Source organism: Cyprinodon variegatus, unplaced genomic scaffold (genome assembly GCF_000732505.1).
Source record: "Cyprinodon variegatus isolate N-32 unplaced genomic scaffold, C_variegatus-1.0 Scaffold213, whole genome shotgun sequence".
Lineage (NCBI taxonomy): Eukaryota > Metazoa > Chordata > Actinopteri > Cyprinodontiformes > Cyprinodontidae > Cyprinodon > Cyprinodon variegatus.
In genome coordinates this window covers 255,271-261,006 of record NW_015150666.1, presented here as the reverse complement: position 1 = coordinate 261,006, position 5,736 = coordinate 255,271, and positions in this window count along the sequence as shown.

Genomic DNA, 5,736 nt, shown 5'->3' with positions numbered 1-5,736 from the left:
TCATCCATGTGCGACAGGAGGGGATACCCTTATCAGCAGCTTAGTAACGTTCACATGTAAAGTGAAAAAGTAGTTTAAGTTTTGGGTGGATTGTAAATAAAGATAAAAAAAAAAAGCAACTCAAAATAGATTAGACTGATAAAAGTAGTGCTTTCAAGTATTGATCTGAGCTTGGAGTGAACTTTTGAGGCTGACAAACAAATCACTGTTTTAAATCATGACCTTTTTGTTATTTTTATTCAGTCACATGGCTGTATATAAAAATGAACAGATTCTTTCCCTTAAACCATCTTCCTAAATTTGTTTGATACCACCAGTTTCCTTTACGATTCGATACCGAGTAAAATAAAGTCTGGTATTGGCAAAACAGATATGATTTATTTTGCAAATACACCTTATGTGTTTGTTAAATGTACAAGATAATAAAACTGCTTCATTACAATGGTTTTCAAACTTGCTCCCCAGGACCCACTGTCCTTTATGTTCAGGTGTTTCCCTCCCTTAATAAACATGTGATTAACAGGCCTCTGCTGTCCTTAGTGGCTGCTGGGGTGAAATGCAATAACCTGCAGGAGCCAAAAATATTTAAAACATAAAAAGCAAGTTCAATCTTTATACTCCCCATGTTTCCCACGTTTTTCCCACGTTAATAGTGCATTTAAGTCCTACTTTCCATTCTAATTCCATACATTTCTTCCATAAAACATAATAGAACATATCAGATCATTCCTGAATACATTTCAAAATTGTAATCCTGCTGAAGCCTTGATATCTTTTTTGTCGAAGTAAAGATGTAGTTGTAATAATGTTTCTGCATGAAAAGACAAGAACCTGAATTCCAGCAAAAATACATGGTTGAAGTCATTTTAAAGATGTATTTCTTAAAGGGAGCAAGAAGCAGAAAGAGCTTTTCATAAAGCTATGTGGGGAAAATGAAGAACTTTTCTCTGGGGCCAAGAACCCAGCTTGGGTACAGAAACCCAAATTTCTGCCCCTTTTTCATAAATAACATAACAAAACCCATGTAAAGACTCATGTAATATTCCCTTTTCCTTATGACAATACTATATACTAGATATCATTTGTGATCCAGGAATTGCTATTGTCAAGTCATGTATGTACTAGCATGATTCTGGAGAAGATGGGGCTGCAGGGAAAGGTGAGTCCCTTGCAGGCCAAGAAAAAGTGGGACCACCTAAAAAAAATAAAATGTACAAAGTATGTAAGCTTTGCTTTGACAAGCAACGAAACATACATCATCAAATATTGCTGTTGAGCTTTGAGTTTTGTATTATGTTTATGTTTTATATCGTCTGTCTATAGGACTACAAGTTCCCAAAGTCAGGAGGAGTGAGTGGAAACCCACTGCTGCTACTTTGCCCTTGTTTGTCCAAATGGACGACGTGTTAGGATAGAGGGCTTCCATCACACCCCCTGTCCTGTATTCTTCCATCCCCATGTACACCCCAGGGCTAGGTGCAGCAATGGCTGACCAAGAAGAGGAAGAGACAGAGCCAGCAGCCAGAAAGTGCCCTAAAAAGGTGCAGAGATGACAATAGAGAGCTGCTCGACCTGATCAAAGAAGACCTGACATTTCAAAGGGAGGTGGAGGAGAGAAGAGCACAAGAAAGGATGGACAGACTCTTTTCGATTCTGGAAAAAATAGCAAATAAATTAGTTTTATTTTCCAATTCTGTTTAAAATATATTAAGTTCATGTGAAAGTGATTTATTGATGGTGAGTCTTCATCTTTCATTCAACAAATGGTCAAATTTTTCAAACACTTTTCCACCAGAGGTAGATAGAGTACCCACAAATGCTACTCAAGTGTACCACGACTTAATTACATTCTTACTCATGTTAAAGTGAACAATTTGTTCTTTAAACATATTACTCCAGTCAAAGTAGAGAGAGTATTTGTTACAAAGCCTACTCAAGTACAGAGGAAAAAAATCAATAATTAAAGTATGTAGAATCACTAAAGTTACTGTACACTGTTCACTGTATTACACTGCAGGTATTTTCCTAGTTACGCAAACAAAAACAATGATGGAATTTACTTTACCTGAACATGATTAATTCTCAGCATCAGATATCTATAATATCTGTAATATAATATATACATATATATTTATATACACACCTGGGATCATAGCAAGTTACATGGGGAAGTGTAATGTCTGCTAGGTGATGCATCTTACACTGAGTGATGGGCGGAGGCAAAATGGGAAGGCTTGACCATTCAAATTTATAGATAAGGCTTCCAGGCTACTTATTTTCACAGACCTCGAAGAACCCAGTCCAGGTAAAACATTTCTTTGGAGGAAATAGAACGCACCCCATGTCAAATGGTTTGGACTCATATTAAGCCTGCAGTGTGTTTATATAATCAGCAGAGGGTGGCAACACACTGCATCTCTGTAGGAGCCTTTTCTTTTGTCAGATGTGATTTCTCCCAATAGCTTTATAACTTTATCAAATCAAATCCCTTCTTTGACCAAAAAAATATATCATCAGTGGACCTAAACAGTTTATAGCTTCTCTGACTTTAAAAATAAGCACATCGAAAGATCATAAAAACACTTTAATTTGGTTTTAATGCACTATTTTGGTGCGACATCTTCCCAAGGCCTGCATGATTGGCTGGATTAACTTTGAGTGCATTCAAAATAATCCTTAATATGACACCTATGGTCCCAGATCCTAGGAAAATCCTGAATGGCGTGAGAAACCATGTGGGTCTTTTGGATAAGTCAGGGGCAAATCTGCGGATGTGTAAAAGCTAAAAGAGAGTTTTAACAGACAATTTAAGACTGCATGTCATACATTCATTCAATTATCCTTATCTAAGCACTACTGAATAGATTCCTAAAAACAACATAGGGCTAATCTAATTAATAGTCTAAACAAGGATATGCATCTGAAGCATTTAAAGTGCTCTATTATGAAAAATATTTTGTTCTTGTGAGCTTTAATTGATGTATTTGAGAATTAAATTAATGCAGTACAGTCCTACCCTTTCAGTGCAGTGGTAAAATACAGAAAACTAACCTGTTTTGACACAGCATATATCCTCTCTAACTAATGCACAGCAGTAGTTTTGATAAAAGAGAAGCATGCAGCTGATGTCTTTTTTAAGGGCAGATTTTCCAATTGGTTTTATATTTTACAAACAACCACTAAGCGTTCCTCTTAATGCAACCATCAAGAACTGTTTGTCCTGTTGTCCTGGTAATGGAGTTTAATACTTACTCATCATCTGCCCTGCACTCAGCTCATTTTTGCTAAACTAGACATTATTATTTAGCCAGGGTTTCATCTGAACCATGAATGTCATTAAAGCTTTTTTAGACATGCCATGTGAGGAGTTGTGCTGATGTTGGTGATTCAACATGTGACCAATCAGATGTTTTTTTTTAATTTATTTTGGGAATAGAAAGAGGAAAAAGGGGGGGTTGCACAGTGGAGCAGTTGGTATCTCTGTTGTCTCGCAGTAAAACAAATGTTCTGGGTTTCAATTCCGAGCTGGGTTTTTTTTTCCTGCACCTTGTTTGAAGCATATTCTCTCTGTTTGTGCTTGGATGGGATCTCTCCAGGTACTCTAGCATAACTAATGGTTGATTGGTCTCTCTGTAATGGCATCGAGTTGGAGATAGTCCCCATTAGACTAAAGGTTTTCACAGTTAGGCGTGGTTTCTCCTTGCCCTCTATTTGGGACATTTACAGCCAAGTGGTGGCAGTTGTAATAAATGAATCACACCACCTTGGAGACAAAACAAAACTGGAAACCCAAAATGGACGTTCACTGTTTGTTTGGGCTAGTTACCTTATCAGAGAGTCTGATACCAGAAACATAGAGATAGTAAGCCTGATGTCAGGACTACCAAAAATAAAGATTTGCACAAACAGGTTTATGGTTCAGGATTAACCTGATTGCCTTGACTCAACCTTAGCTTAAGTTTGGTAGGAGGTGCAAATCAATTAGAATGTAGTCTCTGCTTTCCGTTACGTTATGTGTTCAGCAGAGTCCAATAAAAGGGAATGTGTTACCTGTGCTACTGAGTCAACACTGCTATCAGCCAAGTTATTTAGTGTAGATTGTGACCCACATTTCTGTTGCTTATTTGTCAACCTTTTTGTTTTGCTTTGCTTTTTGAAACACTGCTCAACACTGGGATATGGATTAGTGATTCAGTGATACACTTCTTAGCCTTAAATTTTAGCTAAGATTTGTAAATATGGTCTCTTTTTGCCTAGGATAAATTTTAGTTTTTAGACATGACCAAATAAAAGTCACAGGCCCAAGTATTTGTTTGAAATGCATTTATCCTAGAAGCACCAACTTTCCATTAAAGATATTGTATGGATCTGATAGTTTAGTGAAATTAGCTAGTTGGACTGCTGTACAAACTCTTCTCCATAATATCCTAAGTGTTCATAATCAGCAAAAGGCCCATGTATGAAAATAATTTCTCTGCCTCTTGAACCACTCTAGAATAATTTTAATCCTATAAAATCTGACTGCTGTTGGAATATTCCCATGAGAGCAGGAAGGGGAAAAAAAATTCACTGATGGAAGTCTGGCAATTCAGTACATTTATGCAGTTAGATAACCTCATTCTTTGGACAAAGATTGTTGAATATAGACCTGACCAGATGCAGTAAACCTGCATCAAACGGCCAGCCCCACAGGCCTACATGTTTGGCAGGAAAAATGATGGGATGATCCCTTAATGCTCCAGTTAAACTTTTTGAAACGTTGAAATTGCTCCTTTTTTAGATGTATATTTAATGTTAGCCTATTTTATCTGTTTTAAACCCAGTTTTGATGCATGGCTGGGATCTTTGTTCTGTTTGGTTAACAAAGACTAAATCATGGTTTCAACAATCAAGCCCAAACGATTTCCTTTAGATAAAAGGAAATCAGAAAAAGTTCAGGAACCACCAAGATTCCAACCTAACACAAAGTAGAAGTTAGCATTCAGGAGAGTTTAGCTTCCAAATTGGCTAAACTTCCTGATAACAAAGAAACAATTCATGCAAAACTGAATTCAGGTCAGTTTAAATTTTCAACTGTCTGCACAGAGAAGTCAAATATCTTCTGCAGACTAACAGTCTTACTTGGCCAAAATGGAAGAAGAAAAACATTTAAAAGTACTGCCATGCATGGTGTTGACAGCATAATGCCCTTTCTTAGTACAGTACAGCTAAGTGGATTATTTGCGTAAATACGATTGGATCCCCAACAGAGCAATGAACCAAAACCCACATCTGACTGGATTTTGTCGATGGCCCTGAGCTACTGTTGAAACTGTATGAACTTCAGTACTTCACTGACATGAAGTCAACCAGTTAAAATTTTTTTTCCAATTTTGATAACAAAAGTGGTAAATTATACAGAATTTTCCAAGAGCCATTGATTGCTACAAAGCATCTGTGGTTTTCTTGAAACTTACTGAGCAACTTTTAAGCAAATACTACAGGAGGTACGCCTGTCCATCCAGAGAAAAGCCACTAAATTAGACTGAACTGTTTTCTTGCATAAAAAAAGTAATAAATGTTTATAATATTCTGCTTGGAAATATTAAACTAAAAGTATTAGTTTTTTGAAAGTTGATACCTCAATACTGACTTCTTGTTTTTTGTTTTTTCCCCCACAATTTAAGATAAAAAAAATTGTATCTCTTTGCATTCTTTGCAATGTAAATGTGATGAGGAAACAGTCAGAAATGCTAG